The 18,628-nt window shown below is 51.2% G+C and overlaps 1 long non-coding RNA gene across 1 annotated transcript; it reads right to left on the bottom strand.

Moving 5' to 3' along the window:
- Nucleotides 1–6,577: 6,577 nt before the first annotated feature.
- LOC124238822 (uncharacterized) lies at nucleotides 6,578–12,369 on the bottom strand. The gene is made up of 3 exons (XR_006888408.1): nucleotides 12,292–12,369; nucleotides 11,197–11,321; nucleotides 6,578–8,725 (listed from the first exon to the last, which is right to left on the bottom strand). It is a non-coding gene; the product is annotated as an uncharacterized LOC124238822 (long non-coding RNA).
- Nucleotides 12,370–18,628: the final 6,259 nt, after the last annotated feature.

Below are 18,628 nucleotides of genomic sequence, written 5' to 3'. Positions count from 1 at the left end.
ACGCTTTGCCTTTTATGAGCAGACAAGTCTTCATCTGGGTAAGAGGCAAGGTCTCTGGCTTGGTGAGACCAAGAGGCAACATGTGACCTTAAGCAAGTGTCTGTCCATCTCTGGGCCTCTGTTTCCTGATCTGTACAAGGACAGGATGGGACAAGATGCCCTATGAGGCCTGTTCAACGTGCAGATGTCTTTCTTGGTGTCTGGTCCTCTTGTCTTCTATAGGACCAAGGACTCCTGGAGGACAGCGCTGGTACTTGCTGAGGCCCCCCATGCCAGGACCCCTGGCATAGACCTGGCTCATCTCCCCACAGCACAGGAGCTGGTGGGTGGGGGCTGTGGTGATGCTATGACCTTTTCTTGTCAAAAGCAGTATGGTTCAAATTTAGGCCCCACAAGGCACTAGCTGTGTAATCTTAGGCAAGTGACTTAACAACTCTGGGCTTTAGTTTCCATATCAATAAACCCAGAACAGTAATATTTATCACCCAGGATGAGGGGTAAAGGAAATGATCGCTCTGAAAGCACCTCGTACATAGAAGGTGTACAGAAGGCTGTCAGGAGCCAGGGAGGGAGGTCTGATGGAGAGTTTTAGAATCTTTCCCATCACCCTTCCATACCCTTCATCCTCACAAGCTGATTGATGCAGGGAGAAATAATAAATACTTTGTGTCTATGTCTAAAGCAGCCCTGACACATAGTAGTCACTCAGTAACTATTTGTTAAGTGAAATATTCGTTCTATAACCACTATCTCACTTGAGCCTTGAAGCAAACTGGTAAGGAGCAAGATAAGGGTCATTATCTCTGTTTCAAAGGGGAAGCCCCTGCAGCTCAGGGAGAGAAAGTGATTTGCCTAAAGTAACACAGCAGAGCTGGGCTTGGAACTTAGTTCCTTGGGCTTGCAGAATCCATAATTAAGATCCCCTTTCATGCAGCCACCTTGGGATCAGGGATTTGCTACACTCTACCTCTCACATAAGGGTGACCCAGCAGGTGGCACTTGAATAAGCACAAAGCAGGGCAGGTAGGGCCCCGAAACCCTCCCTGGAGGCCCAGCTCTGCTCCCTGATGACCCAGAGGCCCTGCTAGGTCACTGTGTTCCTTGGCTTGGAAGGAGCTGGGCTTTGGCCTGGCTGCCCTTTTATCCACAGATGCCCGGAGCCACAGAGAGGAGTCTCAGAACAGCACAGCAGGGAAGCTGGCGGGGTGCTGGGGCTGACGGAGCCTACGGGACTGCCCTGAGCGGCTGACCCAGCCAGGAGGCTCCCAACAAGTCAGTTTGGTGGGTCAGGGGTGTGCCATCCACCAGGACCTGGGTGCCCCCAATCTTTGGGGAGCAAGGCCATGTTTCTGGCTAGTGGGACTCATCCTAGGGTTGGGGGGAGGATTCTAGAAGGGGACTCTGCTTGACTAGGAGCACTGGGAGGAAGCCAGAGGGGTCATCTCAAGGCCTCCTCCCACCAGGGTGTTGATGCTCCCTTAGGATGAAGTCCAGGAGCCGTTTGAGGCCCAGGAGGACCTGAGAACCAGCAGGAGCTGGATCGAGTACTAGCACTTGGTTGGACTGCTCCGGGCAGGCCTTGCAGTCCACCTTTCCCTTGGGGCCAGACAGAGCTTTACAGAGGTGCCAGTCTCCAAGTGGAGCAGGAGTGTCACTGATGGGGCTGGAGGATTTTCGTCGGGGCTGGGAGCGAGGGCCAGAGTATTAATGTGGGGTGCAGAGTATTATGGGTGTTGGCATATTTCAGGGGGCCTGGAGTAGTAAAGCTGGGACACACATTTTAACGTGGAGCCAGAGCTTCACAGTGGAGCGGAGTTTCTCACACGGGCTGGAGTACTTCAGAGATGAGTGGAATATGTACAGTGAGGGCTAAAGAATTTCACCAGAGGTCTGGGTTATTTCAGAAGGTGCTAGAGGGGCTGGCCCAGTGGCACAGTGGTTAAGTGCACACGTTCCGCTTCGGCGGCCCGGGGTTCAGCGGTTTAGATCCCGGGCGCTGACATGGCACTGCTTTGCAAGCCATGCTGTGGTAGGCATCCCACATAGAAAGTAGAGGAAGAGGGGCATGGATGTTAGCTCAGGGCCAGTCTTCCTCAGCAAAAAGAGGAGGATTGGCAGCAGTTAGCTCAGGGCTAATTTTCCTCCAAAAAAAACCAAAAAAAGGTGCTAGAGTATTACATGGAATGAGGAGGACCTAACGCATTTCAGAGGGAGGCTGGAATATCATAGAGAAAGCTGAAGTCTTCAGGGGAAGGCTGGATTGTTTCAGAGGGAACAGGAGTACTTTGGAGGGGGCTGGACCCTTTTACAGGGTGGGCTGGACTATTTCAGAGGTGAGTGAGAATGGTGGTGGGGTTGGTGAATGGCCTTGGAGGCCTCCCAGGGCGCCCCCTTCAGCCCCGAGTCTGCAGCCCAGGGATTCTGGGGGGGTCCTGGGAGTCCCATTTTGCACTCTGTCCTGCCCCTAGTCATAGCCCTCCAGTTCAGCCATAGGCTGTCCTTCAGTGTGGGTTCCCAGGGATGTTGGTGACCACGGCCTTAGGGGCTAATGTCTATTGTTGCCTCCAAGTCAATGGCACCAAGGAGAAGCCATCCTGGTGCAGCATCCTGCCTGAGCTCTGGGGCTTCCAGAGAAGAGTCAGGTCAACTTGGCCATCCCTCTGCCTCTGAGTGGGGCTCCCTCTCCTTCCTCGGCAGCCCTCTCCCAAGAGTGGGACTTCCGCTCGAAGTAGGGAGCATTGCTGGGCACACGGCCCTCTGCTTCCAGGAGTCTCTTTGCAGTCTACCTGCAGTCCCTCTTGCTTTGGTGGGGGGTTTGCTTATTTCTGTGTATGGGAGCCCTGTTGGGGTGGAGGAGCCTTCTTTGCCTCAGGGGTCCCTGGTATCTCCTGCAGCTGTGAGATCGGAGGCCCTTGGGGGCTAGAGTGCTCAGCGTTAGAGAGGATGTCAGTAGGCGGTGGGCGGAAGAATGTGTGCCAACTCTGGGTGGCCTCAGGCCCCCAGGGAACAATTCCTGTTTGCTCCACCATGTGCAGCTTTAGCTACCGACTGGGCTATTGCTTCGACAAGTACCAGCTGGACTCTGCCAACTTCTCCAGCTACTGTCCACACAACATGTTCCACCTTCCTCAGAGTGAGTGACCCCAGCAGCTCACTCAACACAAGACAGAGCCCCAGACACCCTCCCTGCCAGAGCACCAATCCTTCTACCTCCTGTGTCCACACCCCAGCCACACACCCTGTGCAATGAGGTGGCACAATGCTGTGGTTTCTCACCCAGTGTCAGGCATGGGGCCAGTACATCTGCTCTCTGGTTGGGCTGTGTCTCAATCAGACTGGAGACAATCCTTTCACCCCTCAGAAGACTGAGGGCCCTGGGAATGGAGAGATGGGGGGCAGCAGTCCCCCTTATAAGTATGGGAGGAGGAAACACAAATATTGTCTCTGAGACAGCTAGGTCAGCCTGGCCTGGCGTATGCCCAGGCCTGGAGTCCCTACCAGAGGAAGGAAAGAAGGAAGGGAAAAGGGAGCATCCTTTATTGAACACCTACTGTGTGGCAGGCCCTGCTCTAGACATTCCCCATGCATTATTTCCCTGGGAAGTAGAGTCACTCTTCCTGTTATGGATAGGGAAACTGAGGCCAGAGTGCTCCAGAGACTTGCTCAAGGTCACACAGCTGTGCATGAGTGAAAAATCTGGGGTGTGGCCTCGAGTCTACCTGAAAGAACACTACCTTCTCTCCATAACGCTGATATGGGCCTCTGGACGAATCCTGACCCCTCCGTCTACGCTCTGGGTTACCTTGAACAAGTTGTGTAAACTCCTTAAGCCTCAGTCTTCTCATATGTAAAATGGGTATGTTAATAAAATCTATGTTATATGATGAACTGAGAAGATGCGTGTGAAGTGCCTGTTGAATTGTATTATTGTGCAAAGTAACTATTAAATAATACCAACATTTGGAACATATGGAAGAGACACAGCCCTGCCCCCAGCTTGAAGGGAGAGACTAAGCAAAGTGGCAGAAATCACCCCGCTCATGTTTGCCAGGGCCAGGAGGAGGGAGAGGGGCATTAAGGAATGGACCACAAGCTACAGAATGGGACAGGTTAATTCTGGAAGACGCTCCAGTAAGGTCAATCTCATTGTCCTTGTTTTACAGATGGGGAAACTCAGGCCCAGGGAGGCTCAGATACTTATCCAAGAATGTAGTGACTCAATTACTGAGCAGGGCCGTCCGGACCCCACTGGCCCAGGGTGGGAGCAGATGTGATTTGCCAGGGTGCCCCCATGCCCCCGCTGCCAGATGTACCCTGCACGCAAGTCCTCAGCCTGAGGTCCACCTCCCAGTGGACCACATGAGTTCATGGGGCATGGCAAGTACTGGGTCTTCAGCTTCTTTGAGTGCTATAGCTGCCAGCATGGGCGGAGCTACAGCAGCAGGGAGGACCTGCCAGCTTCCAGCTCTGGGTCCTCCTTGCTGTGGAGGAAATTATTCCACAAACTCATGGGCTGAGGCAGCACTGCTCCCACACAAGGGCTCAGCACCTCGAGTGTGCCATCTGTCCTCTTCCTGCATCCTCACAACCACTCTGCCACCTAATGTGATGATCCCCACTGTTCAGAGGGGGAAACTGAGGTTCAGAGGGCTCCCCCAAGGTCACCATAGGCAGACTTGGCAGGTGAGACTGGAAGGCAGGGCCTGCTGGCTCAACCCCAAGTCCTTACTCCTGCCCCGCCTTGATCTTAGGCATCAGCTCCCATCCTAACTCCTGTCTTCTCCCTGGCAAGACCAGAGAGAGTGTGCCTTCCCCAAGGTCACCCAGCAGAGCACCAGACAGGTGGGTTCCCGACCCTACCTTGCCCCAAATACCCTGTTGCTTGAACTTTATTTTATAAATATCTGTTTCTACATCTGCCTTTCCCACTAGACCCTTGAGAGCCTGACCCAGAGCTGTCATCTCTCAGTGTTGATTGAATTCAAAAACAACACGTTTATTGAGTATTTACAATGAGCTATGTTATTTTGCCCAGGGCTTTATATGCATTAGCTTATTTAATCTCTACAATGACCATGTAAGTTGAGTATTTCTATTCTCAATTTACCGTTGGGGAAAGCGAGATTGGAGAAGATAAGAGCTGGGTGTCTGGCACATGGTAGGCGCTCCTGACTTCTACTCCGAACGGATGGATGAGTTACGAAGGGGAAGGTGGGGGAGAGGCGGTCAAGGTCACAGGTGTCAATCTCCTCCCTCATCCAAGCTCATTAACTGCCACACGGTGCCCACCACACTTTGTGCCTGGCTCCCAACTGCCTGATGAACCACAGTCCTGGAGAGCTGGCAGCTCTGCGGGGCCTGCTGAGATCCTCTGAGCTGAATAAAGGAAAAATCTCTCCTGCCAGGCATCTGGCCAGTGTGGCTCTGCCTGAGAGCCTGGACTGGAGACACCATGGTGAGGGGCAACCTCCAAGTCCCCCTAGACAACCAACAAAGATTACAGGAAAAAATCGGTCCAGCTGCTTTCTCAGAGGTCCTAGAGAACTCAGAAGAAACTCATTCTTTATTGTAGCAAGAATGACTTCAGTCAGACTGCAGAGGGACTTACTGAGAGAGACGTGGAACAAGCCTGGAATTCCTTACTAGAGTCAGGAAATGACACAGTGGTTCTGTGGGTAGCTCCAAAGGCTGAGCCCCGGGAAAAGAGGGAGTCAGAGCGAGGCCAAACCACAGTTCCCACAGTTCCTGCACAGGGGAACCATTGTCTAATGGAGGAGACATGTCACAGCCCCAGGTCAACAGCAGAACGTAAAGGCCACTTGCAAAGGAGAGAATAGAGGTGGAAGAGAAAAGGGGCCTGAGAGAAGGAGCCCATAGGGTCACGTGGGAGGGATTCCCGGGGGTGGGGTGGAGGGTAAGAAGAGTGTGAAGATGTCCAAGGGAAGGGAATAATAGGGAACTTTCTACTGTGTGCCAGGTACCATGCTAAGCACTTAACCTATGATGTCTCGTTTCATCCACTCATTCAACAAATATTTATTGAATGTGCCAGGCTCTGTGTTGGGGACTAAGGATGCAGCTGTGAACAAGACAGACAATCTCTCCCCTCCTGGAACTTAGAAGCGGGAGGAGACAATCAACAGATATGTAATGTCAGAGGTGATCCATGATTTGTATAAAAATTAAAGTGAGGGAGGGATAGAGCATGGTGGCAATCGGGAGTCAGGGCTGCCTTCTTTTTTCTTTTTTAGGTGAGAGGCGGCCTCTCTGCAGAGGTGACATTCAGCAGAAACCTGAATGAAGTGAAGGAACAGCCAGTGCAAAGGCCCTGAGGTGGAAGCGTACCTGGCAGGCTCTGGGAACAGCAAGGCCGCCTGTGCAGCTAGCAGAGAGTAAATGCGTGGAAGTGAACGGAGAGCTGGGTGGAAAGGGGTGCTCACATTCTGGTGGACACTTGTCAGCCACAGTAAGGACATTTGATTTTGTTACACATGTGATGGGAAACCAGTGAAGGGCTTCTGAGCAGGAGAGTAATATGATTTATAATATGATTATTTAAATAATTTTAAACAGATAATACATTCAAATGTTCAAAAAGAAATACATAAAAAGGCTGAAAAATGCAAAGGCTGTGCAAAGCCTTGCTCCCGTCTGTCCCCCATCTCCTTATTCCCTCCCTTCCAGCAACCACATGTATTAGCTTCTTGGTTGCCCTTCCAAGGTTTCCTTATGCAAACACAAGCTTATATTCAGTTAACATTTGTATAGCACTTATTACATGTCAGACCTTATCCTAAATTCCTTAAAGGATTAACTCATTTAATCCTTATAACCCAACCCTGTGAGGGAAGTACTATTAGCCTTATTTTGCAGGGGAGGAAATCAGGGCACAGAGAGGCTAAGTTTCTTGCCCAAGATTGCACAGTTTCTAAGTAGCTATCTTAGTATCCTAGGGCTGCCATCATAAATTACCACAAACTGGGTGGCTTCAAACAACAGAAACTTATTCTCGCACAGTTCTGGAGGCCAGAAGTCCAAAGTTGAGGTGTTGGCCGCGTTCGTTCCTTTTAGAAGCTCTGGGGAGAGTTTGTTCCATGCCTCTCTGCTAGCTTCAGGTGGTTGCCAGCAATCCTCGGCGTTCCTTGGCTTGCAGAGGCACCACTCCGACCTCTGCCTCTGCCTTCATATGGCCTTCTCTACTGTGTGTCTGTCTCTGTGTCCAAATTTTCCTCTTCTTGTAAGGAAACAGTCATATTGGATTTAGAGTCCACCCTAATCAGATATGACCTCCTAACTTCCATCTGCAAAGACCCTATTTCCAAATAAGGTCACATGCACAGGTTCCAGGTGGACATGAATTTTGGTGGGACACTATTCAGCCCAGTATAGTACCAGAAGGTGTATTTGAACTCAGGGTATCTGGCTGAGTCTGTGCACTTAATCACTAATTCTGTTGCTACTCAGTAAGATTATAAATATATAATCTACAAAAGGTAGAATATCATATATGCTGCTCTGCACCTTGCTTTGTAAAGTTAATACACTTTACAGAGCTTTCCCAACAGGACACACAGATCTCCCTCATTCTTTTTCATAGTTGCGTAATATTCCATTAAATGGATGGACTATACTCCACCTAACATAATCCCTACTAATGGACAGTTGTTTCCAGTCTTTTGCTATTTCAAACAGTGCTGCAGAGAATAACTCTATACATACATCATTTCTCACTTGTAAAAGCATGTCTGAAGGATAAATTCTCAGAAGTAGGATATCTGGATGCATTTATAATTATGATAGATTTTGCCAAAATGCCTTTTTGGGGACCTATACCAATTTATGTTCACATGTGTGAGAGTACTGTTTCCTTACAGAAAGTATGGTAAACTTCTGGATTTTTTGCCAGACTGATAAGAAATGGTATCTCAGTGTGGTTTTCCTGATTTTCATTTCTTTCGAGAGAGCTTCATACGTTTAGAAGCCATTTGTACTTTCTTTTCTGGAAACTGTCAGTTCATATCCTATGCCTGTTTCTATTGACTGTTGATCCTTTTAATGAATTTCCAGGAATTCTTTATAAAGAGATGACCCTCTGTCTGTGATGTGAGTTGCAAATATTTCCCTCTATTTGTCATTTGTCTTATGACTTTATTTATAGTGTTTTACCATGCAAAGTTTTTGATTTTTATATAGTTGACCTTATCAATCATTTTTTGTGGTTTTTTGGTTTTTGAGTCATGGTTAGACTTTTCCCATGATGAGATGATAGAGTCTCCTCATGTTTTCCTCTAGTGCTTTTCTGGTTTAATTTTGATTTTTCAAACATTTACATCTTTGATCCTTTTGGATCTTAGCCTGGTACTCGAGGTGAAGCACAGATCCAATTTTTTTTTCCCTCTTGGCTACCCAGTTGTCCTAACACTGTTTATTAGCCTGTTCTCCACTTTGAGATGCCACCTTTATCAAATACTAAATCTCTGTACAATTGGGTCTATTTCTGGACATTCTATTCCAGTCCATTGGTCTGTTTGTCTCTTCCTGCACCCAAATCAAGTTGTTTTAACTATTGAGGCTTGAAATACTACTATCTATAGTAGCAAGATTAGTGTTCCTTTTTCTTTTTTTCATAGTTTCCTGGTATTCTTTTCTCTCTCTCTTCTTCTTCTTCTTTTTTTTTTTTTCTGAGAGTTGGGGAACCTCAGGAGATCTCATGGGACTTATACCCCTGTAGGGAAACAGACAATAAAAAAATAATTACCTGTCACTTGGTAGTGCCAAGGAAAAATAAATAAAGCAGAAGGCAAGTAGGGGGTAGCATTTAGATGGGCAGGCAGGGAAGGCCCCTGGACGAGGTGGAGACACCTTTGTGAAGGGAGGGAGGCCGCATGGGTACCTGGGAAGACATGCCCAGCAGGACCAAGGACAAATGCAAAGGCTGAGACAGGAGCATGCCTGGCATGTAGAAAAACAGCAAGGCAGCCAGTGCAGCTGGAGTGGAGTGTTCAGAGGGGAGAGTGGGAGGCAAGAAGGTCGATCAGGCAGGCCTTGCAGGTCACAGCAAGGACGCTGGCTTTACCTTTGAGGTGGGGAGCCATGGGAGGGGGCTGAGCAGAAGAGTGACATGTTCTGACCTCCCTTTTAACAGGATGGCTCAGGCCACAGTGGGGACAGGAGACTGTCTGGGTGAGGGCAGTGGCAGGGAGGGCCACAGGATCTGGGATGGGTGAATGAATTGTAACTTGGTTTTCTTGTCCATCTCCTTTACTGAACTGTGAGCTTTGCAAGGACAGGCAGTGAGGTTATTCAGTGATATATGTACAAAGTAGGCACGGATAAACATTTGTGCGAGGAAGAGGGGAGGGAGGACAGACTGGAGGAGGCAGGAAAGGCAGAATCCCCTGGCGAATGGCTCTGCAAGGCCACAGACAGTAGAGGGAGCAGTGTGATGAGGGAGCCAGCTCCCTAGCAGGGACAGAGGCCAAGAGGGGCTGAAGCTGGGGAAGCTGGGTCCCCAACCTGCTGCCCACCCAAATCAGGATCTGTGACCCCCATCAAGGACCAGGCTACATGGTTTATGCTGGAGTTTTGCCCCCACAGGGACCCTGGAGGGAAGCTCTGTTCCTCAAAATGAGAGGGTTCAAGGGTGAGGTGGCCCAGGAGAGAGAGCAACTTTCCTAAACTCTGGCACACTGACGCCCTGGGAAGGGATAATTTGCCCCCTTTACAGATGATAAAGTGAGGCTCCAAGAAGGAAAGGAACTCACCCAAGGTCACACAGTGAATAAGTGGCCCAGCCCAGATTCAGGGGCTTGGTGTCTATAAGACCAATTCTGGTCTGAGTCCCTCTACAGTTTTGGGGAGTGACAAAGTGCGGAAGGAAGGGATGATGACTCCTGGCATTCAGCCAGCTTTTAGCTGTTGCCCAGGCACAGCTGCGGAGACCCCAGTGGGGTCAGACCCCACTGAGGGGAACAGGAGCCATGGGACCCTTTAGGACCTCATGATGCTTCGGGAAGAATGGGCCCGGGATCAGGGTAGGCAGACAAGAGGCACCAAGCTGAGGGGCAGAGGAAAGAGGTTGGGCTTTGAAGTTCAGCCCGGCTTTGCCACCATCTCACTGTGTGACCTTAGGTAAATAGCATCCATCCAGAAACTTCAGTTTGTGCACCTGTAAAATGGGAACAGCATCTCCTGCCTCACAGGGCTGGCATGGGGTTGAATGAGGCAATTGGAGTCCAGTGCTATCTGAAAATGCTTCCTTCGTGGCCTCCCCCAACTCAGACTGGGTTGCTCATGTCCCTGTCCCCAGAAGAGGCTGATTGGCTGCTTCTAGGTGAAAGAGAACATGAGCTGTGACAGTGTCTCGAGTCCCAGGCCTACAAGTGGATCCCGGCTGTGGGGGATCTGGTCTTTGCTGACGCCTATGGGCCCTATGGGTAAGCCTGCATGAGCCCTCAGGACAGGCACGTGGACCCTGCCTCTGCACCCAGTACCTCAATGTACTTGCTTACTCTGGGCCTCAGTTTCAGGGAATCTCTTGAGCATTGGTTGGGAGCGGGCAGGAATCGAAGGCCTTCTAATGGGCAGATGGAGTAGGCTGCTTCAAAAGGCGCAAGCTCCCTGCCTCTGATGTATGTAAGCAGAGACTGGACAAGCACTGGGCAAGGATTCACTCACTCACTCATTCGATAGATATTAAATAGTGGCAAGAAAGTGTGTACTTGATATCGTGGGGCCTGGTCAATGAACCCCTCATCCCCACCCCTGGGAGGAAGGAAACTGAGATTTTTTTAACATTTTATTTTTCCTTCTCCACAAAGTCCCCCGGTTCATAGTTGCATATTTTTAGTTGTGGGTCCTTCTAGTTGTGGCATGTGGGATGCCGCCTCAGCATGGCCTGATGAGCAGTGCCACGCTCGCGCCCAGGATCCGAACCGGTGAAACCCTGGGCCACTGAAGCAGGGCAGCTAACTCAACCACTCGGCCATGGGACTGGCCCCAGAAACTGAGATTTGAAGGACAAGTATGAGTTAGGTAGGGAAGAAAAGAGTGTTTAGGTCTGAGGGAACAGCAGGTGCGAGAGCCAAGAGGCAAGAGAGAGCCCTGCATTTTCAAGGAGCTGAACGTTCAGCATGGCTAGAGGGTAGGAAGTAAGAAGGGCAGTGGCTGAGCTGGGTGAGGTCAGGAGTCACTCACCAGTTCTCAAGTGAACGGGGACCTATATTAGGGGTCAGGATCCACCGCGTCCCATGATGGTCAAGGATGAGGAGTTAGCCAGGTGAAAGAGGATGCGGCAGGGAGGGAACCATCTGTGCAAACACCTGGAAGAGAGGAAAGAGAGCTGAAAGCAGCTCAGTCTGGCTAGAACCTGGCTGGGAGAGAGGGGAGGGGGCTCGGCTGAGACTAGAAGCCCAGGGTCTTGCTGAGTAGCCTGAGGGCCATAGGGAGCCATGGAAAGGTTTTATGCAGGGGAGTGACCCAACTTTGGAAGGAACATTGAGGAAGGTTGTCTGGGATGCCCTTTAAGGTCCCTGCAGACCCTAAGACCCGGCAGAACCTCTGGGAGGTCTAGCCCTCTTAAGCACAACCTCATTAGAGCCATCTCTGGGAGGATGAGGAAGCTCCTTTGTTAGAGGGACCTCCGAGAAGTCAAGTGACACCAGCACGTGGGGTCTGGTCTCAGCTCATCACTCACTGAGTGACTCAAGAAGTCTTAGCTCCCAGAACCTCAGGGCTAGAAGGACAATTCTCTCATTCTAGGATGGGGAAGTGAGCCCCCAGAAGCTAAGCGAAATTGCTCCGGACCACAGACCCAATCAGTGGCAGGGTCAGGATCAGGGAGAAAGAAATCAGCATCTACTGAGCGCCTCGTACGTGCCAGTCCAGCGCTGGGCACTTTATACATTACATCATTGAATGCAGGTACCGCTTCAGTCTGCAGATGAGCAGACTGAAGTCCAGAAAGCATGACTCTTGCGCCGGGTCACACAGAGCTAAGGCTAGAAACCAGGTCTGCAGACTCCTCGTCCGGCAGCTCTTTTAGGTCTGAGTTTGGGCTGGAGGGAAGGGGCGGAGCGTGTTCTGGAGAGTGAGGGGGAGGGTGGGGCTGTGTTTTTGGGACTTTCCTCGCTGAGGTCAGAGGCCCGAAATAGCCACGCTCGAGTGACCTCCCGGAAGCTTGGTCACACTCTGTCCTGCCGCTGCAGGGAGCGGTCTAACCGCAGCGCGCACTCCTCCGCTGTCCCATCTTCCCGCGGAAAGGCGTGAGCCTCCCCAAACGCTCGGCGCTACCGGAACGTGCCCTCGGGGGACCGCGACTCGTTGAAGCCGCTCTACTGCGCACTGCCTCGCGCTGCCTACGGAGAGGCCCGCCCCACTCCGCCTTCTACTCCCAAGGCGTCCGCTCCGACAGCAGTGGCGGTGAGTGTGGCCGCGCCGCCCGCGCCCGCCAATCGGGAAGCAGAGGCTGGCTCCGGGCACGCCTCCCTCTGTGACGTCACGCAACCGGCCCGGAAGCCCCGCCTCGTGGCCTTGTCTGGGAAAGGCCATGGGGAGCAGGTGGGTAGGGGCTCTCGAAGGGTGAAATAACTCCCATGAATCGGGCACATTATAACTGCCCTGAGAAATACAGGCAGGTGAATAGGTTCCCAATTTTAAAATGTGTTTATTCACTCAATCATTCCTCATCCACTCATCCGTCTGTCCATCCATCTGTCCATCTATCTGTCCATCCACTGGACCAAAGCTATTGGGTACCTCCTGTGTGCCAGGCGCTGAGCTGGGTGCTCGCGATAAATAACGACGAGGCCTGTGCTTGTGCACGGGGAGCTCGGAGTCTAGTGAGGAAGTCTGACAGTAACAAATGCTTACACCAATCATGCCTTTATTACAATTGTGATCAATTCTAGGAACATAAGGTACAGGCTGCTGGAATAAAGAGTGTTTAATTTACATTGGGGGCTCAGGTCTCTGGAGAAGTTACATTCGAGCGGACTCCTGAAACAACAGAAGTGTTCCAAGCAGAGAGAAGAGCTTGTGGAAAGGCGTTGAGGTTGGCTGGCACCTGGGGAGTTCTGGGAAGGAGAAAGAAGGTTCTGGCTAGAAGAGAGTTGGGGGAGGGGAAGCACTGAGCTAAAACTATGGAGGTTTGGGGGAGCAGATGATTGAAGACCTTGAAGGCCAGAGTAAAGAAGCAGAATTTTATTCAACTTATTTGTTAAGTATGGTGGGCAGCCACTGGGGGCTTTAAGCCGGGGGGTGTCACTTGATCTAATGTGTTTTAAGATCTTCCTGGCTCTGTGTGGAGAATAGACAAAAGTGGACACAAGGGGCAAGAGCGGACACAGGGAGACCCATTAGAAGGACCTTGCAGGTGTCCTCCAGGCCTGAGGGGAGCTAGCTAGACGATGAGAGAGGGGTCGTGTGGGTGGAGAGTCATGAACAGACTCAAGAAATTATTAGAAGATAGAATCTACAGGCTGGCTGGTTGCTGGATTGAATGTGGGGGATGGGTGAGGCAGAGGGAGATTAAGTTCCTTTATTCGACAATTATTTATAGAGTCCCCTCTGGGTTCCAGGCACTGTTCTAGAGAGACTGTCTGAGTTCAAAACCCTGCACTGTCACTTGCTAGCTGTTTACCATAGGGGAGTTATTTAACCTCTCTATGCCTTGATTTCTTCATCTGTAAAATGAGGATCCTAGCAACGCTCAAGAACATTGTTGTAAGGATTAAATGAGTTAATTTACATAACCCCTAGGACCTGGGTGTTTGGGACTTAGTTCTGAGGCTGAGTACTTGGACTTGGGTACTTAGGGCTGGGTGCTTGGGCCTGCTTCTTGGAGTAACCAAGACTCTATTTCTTTACTGGCCTTATACAGAAAATAAAACAGGGTCATGTGCTGGCACAGTGCTTCTCACACTTATCTGCACGTTAGAATCACCTGGAAATTTTTTTGAAAATTCTGAAGTCCAGGCTGCACCCCAGACCACTTAAATCACAATCTCTGTGGGTGAGACACAGGTGTCAGTACGTTTTGAAGCCCCCAGGTAATTCCAGGAGCAGATAAGTTTGGGAACCACTGTAGTAGAGAGGAGCAAAGTAGGTGGTCGTGGAGGGCTTCTCTGGGTAGGTGACATTTGAGCGGAGACCAAAGAGTGAAGAAGAAAGTTCAGGGGGGAAAGCCTTTGGGCGAATGTCTGGCTTAGGTAGATGCCTGCCTGGAGGTGCCTTTGCCCGAGGTGGGGAAGACTGAGGGAGGAACGGGCTTGAGTCAGTGGGTTCCAAGAGACTGCGTGAGAAATCATGGCTGAGTGAAGATGCTCGGCCCCTTCCCCAGGTCAGCACTGGAGCAGCTGGACGGATCTGTGCTCCTGGGGGGCTGTGGGTATGAGGAGGTGAGCCCTTCTGGCTCATCAAGAACTCATGGTTGCCACTGTGGGACACCAGGGGCTACATCCTCATATCCACTAAGAACAAAACCAGTGATGTCACCACCACTGCCACCTACCCATCTTGCTGTGACCTATAGCTGAGCAGCCCCTGGCAGATACCCCTGCCCTCTGCGGAGACTTCTTTCCCTCCTCCTCACACCCACCCCTGAGAGAGGCAGACAAGGGCTGTGTGCTGGCAGACAGGTGAGGCAGAGGCCCAGACAGCCGTGCAGTGATGCTAAAGGGTGGTGGGCCCCAAACCAAGCCCCTGCCTCTCTGCCTCGGGCCAGTTTCAGGAGGCCTGCCTGGTCCTGACCTCCTGCCTCTGACCCTGTTGGGGAGATCTGGTTCTCCACTGAATGTGGGTGTGCTGGACAAGCAAATATGTGTGAATAGAAAAAAGGCAGTAAAATTGCACCAGTTTGGGTTTTGTGATTATTCACCATGGCTAGGCTGGCATTTCCTTAGTGCTGGCTACAGGGGAAGAGTCAGTCCAGTAAATACATCCTGGGAGAATGATCAAGGACAAGCTCTCCTATGGGGCCATGTCCCCACACAGCTGAAGAGCCACTGGGCCCCTGCCAGTTTCTGTCTGGCACTGGACAACCCACTGGGAGCTGGTGCTTGGAGCAGAGAATTTGGGGCAGATATTTGAGGCCAAGTACCTGGGGCCGGGTTACTGGGGCTGGATACTTGGACTTTGGTACTTGGAGCTGAGTGCTTGGGCTCACTTCTTGGAGTAACCAAGGCTCCATTTCTTTTTTGTCGTTGGTTTTTTTTGTGAGGAAGATTAGCCCTGAGCTAACACCTGTCCAGTCCTCCTCTATTTTTTGTACATGGGATGGCTCCACAGCATGGCTGATGAGTGGAGTAGGTCCGCACCCGGGATCTGGGCCTGCAAACCCCAGGCCGCTGAAGCAGAGCATGCAGAACTTTAACCCCTCGGCCATGAGGCCGGCCCCATGGCTCCATTTCTTTACTGGCCTTATACAAATCAGCCTGCCCCTACCCTAACCCCTTTCTGTGGCTTCACAGCACATTGGAAGGGTGTGACCCTGCCTGTCTGCATTGTCTGCTCCCTGGAGACCCCAGAGGGAAGAGAAATAGAAGGCTGCTCTGAGCCTCTTCATGGGTACTTCTTGGGGTCCCCTTTCTTTCCCGCTAAACCAGGAAGCCCATGCTCCCTAATCTTCTGCCCCTCCCCCACAGCCATCTGCTTAAAGGAAGTGGCTCTTCAGTTCTTCACAGGAAGCCACAGGCCTCCTCTGCCTCAGCTCACTCCAGCTACTGCTGACCCAGGCCCTCTGCTGGTCCAGGTCCCCTTCAAGGCTGGGTCCAGGGTTGCCCTGATCCTGGCATCCCCTCTGCTTCCCAGTCAAGAAGTATGTGCTTGTGTGAAGAGCTCCTCTCATTTCCTGTAAATCCCTGTGGCTCAGGTCGGGGAGAACAAGGTTGTGGGCCTGGAGGTGAGACCTATTTGCAGAGAGTCCTGAATGCTGTGCTCAGGAGTGTGGAGAGCTCAGCGTTGCAGCTCTCACCTCTCCTGGAAGGGAGAGAAGGGTGCGGGCCCTGCAGGCATCCTCAGGATTGACCACTCCCGTGAGCTTCAGGAGCTCCTGCTTCAGAGCGTGGGCAAGGTCTGAGCATCCATCTGTAGTGGCGTCTGCCTCAGGGAGGGCTCTTGGAAATTGTGGAGCTGTTCAAGGATGATGCAGGCTGATGAAGATTCCTGGATGGGACTGTACTGCCACCTGGTGGCCATACTAGCACATAGCACCATGGAATTGTATGAGGGCTGCCTGGAGAGGGAGTGAGCGGACTTTCAAGTTCTGGGGGCCAAAGAGGCCCTTAAAGAATAAAAGAAATACCTAGCTAAAGGGATTTTGTTAAAGAGCAAGACACCTCTAACTTGAGCACTTGGGAAAGACATTCTAGGTCTGGTTGAGAGTCCAACTTTTCTCCCCCTCCATTTTATAGACTAGGACACTGAGGTCCAGAAAGATGGTGAGGACAGAGGACCTCAACGTTGTTTTCCATCAAGTCAGCCACACAGATGGGATCTATTTTTGGACTTGTCTTAGGGTGTGGTCCCAGAGTGAGGAACTGCCCTGCTAGTTTCTAGTTACCCTCATTTGTGACCAAACATGGCATCTCTCAGCACCGTCACCCACCCTAGTCACCAAAGTTGGCACCGCAAGGTGGCTTTTGGCAGCTTCCAAAAATAAAATCCACTCTTGGAGGGCCGGGATCTGACAGGAACAAGGGGATTCAGAAGCATGTGCTTCAGGCTCAGTGGTTTTAGAGCAGGAGGCGCCCCGGAGACAATGGTATCTAACCCCCCCCAGTTTTAAAAACGAGGAAGCTGGGACTCAGAGGGCAAGTAACATGGCTGAGGAGCCCCACCCTGGAGCTGGGCCAGGGATCAGCTTTGTGTCTGAAGGCTGTTGCCAAGAAGGAGTTTAAAAGTGCAGTAGCATCCCCTGGCTTGTTGTATTAGTGAATTCTGGTCTGTGTTCATCATTCTGCGTCGTACTTTGTAGACAGGATGATTGTGGTCTGTGAAGGCTGACAAGGGCCAGGACAGGTGACAGGAGATGGGAGTGAGGAGGTGGTGACACAGAGGGAGAAGCAGGGGTCATGAGTGATTTGGGGGCTCCTAATTTGTGCACTGTGAGCTTCCAGTAGGTGGGAACTGGGTCCATTCCACTGGGGTATCCTCAGCACCTGGCTCAGTGCCTGACACAGACTGAGTGCCTGCTCAGTGCCTGCAGAATGAAGGCAAGGTGTTATCCTGCGCAGGCCTCACGGGATCCTGTGGGAGGCACTGTATCCCCTTAAAGACGCATCATTTTCAGTGTCATTCAGCCTGAGAGCTGCTGGGGGAGGAGTTGTCCATCTCTCTCAGGCCTTGATGCTGTTCAAGGCAAGAAGATGCGAATGGCACAAGTAGAGGGTGTATGCTCCTGGGGGCAGGGTACCCACCCTTGGGAGAAAGGAAGAACCGGGTATGTGAGCCCCAGAAAGTAAACCCTGACTCCAAAGGTCGATTATCTAATTCCTGGTTGTTATTTGGCAATTTCCTCTCTGCTTTATGCAAGTCCTTAATCATAATTATCTACTGAGGGCCCACCATGTGCCAGGGAGCACGTTCACGCTTTCCATTCATTATTTCATCTCATCTCTCTCTCTTTTTTGGAGCGATCAGTATCTTTTTTCCCCTTTTTTTGCAGGGAAGCATTTGCCCTGAGCTAACATCTGTTGCCAGTCTTCCTCTATTTTTTTTTTCTCCCCAAAGCCCCAGGGCATGGTTTATATCCTAGTTATAAGTCCTTCTAGTTCTCCTGTGTGAGCCACCACCACAGCATGGCAACTGACAGACCAGTGGTGTGGTTCCACGACCGGGAAACAAACCCAGGGCACCGAAGCAGTGAGAGCACCGAACTTTAACCACTAAGCCTTCAGAGCTGGCTCTCATCTCATCTCCCAACAAAAACCCCATGAGGTAGGTGCTGTTATCATTTCAGTTTGTGAGGGAGGAAACTGAGTCACAGAAAAGTGAAGGAACTTGTGCTAGGGCACACACAGGTAGGAGATGGCAGGTCTGTAGGACTCCAGAGGAACATTCTTAACTACTATGCTCCACGGCTTTATTTGAGAACCCCAGCCCCATCTGTGCTAGGGAATATTGACTTAACGGCTAGGGGCCTGTGTTTACTTGGATTACACGACCAAGGAGGTTCAGGCTCCCCCCGCCCAGGCCTGCACAGTGGTGACAGCGGGCATTCTAAGGGTCCGCCAGGGAAAGAGCAAGAGGTCCAGTTGATGAGGATCAAGGCTGCCCCAGGGAGAGAAGCCCAAGGTGTCCTGCCCTACATACCGACCTATATCATCCTCTTGGAAGCATAGGTGTCCTGACCTGATCCGACCCGATTCGTATCCAAAGTTATAGGACCACCCGATAACCAGACCCCACCTGCACTGACACCATTTTAACGACGTTTTTACATAATCTTTCCTTTGTCTAGCAACGAAATAACTCACATACCTATGCCTTATAAATTTAGCCCTGCCCTCAACCTATTGCAGCTCTTACTGTCCATGGGTCCTGTCCCCATGCTGCAGCCCTTCACTGCCCATGGGTCCTGTCCCCATGCTGCAGCTCTTACTGCCCCTGGGTCCTGTCCCCATGCTGCAGC

The sequence above is a fragment of the Equus quagga genome, chromosome 5, assembly GCF_021613505.1.
Source record: "Equus quagga isolate Etosha38 chromosome 5, UCLA_HA_Equagga_1.0, whole genome shotgun sequence".
In the NCBI taxonomy this organism is placed as follows: domain Eukaryota; kingdom Metazoa; phylum Chordata; class Mammalia; order Perissodactyla; family Equidae; genus Equus; species Equus quagga.
The sequence above is the reverse complement of the archived record's forward strand: the minus strand, read 5'-3'. Positions and strand labels throughout refer to the sequence as shown.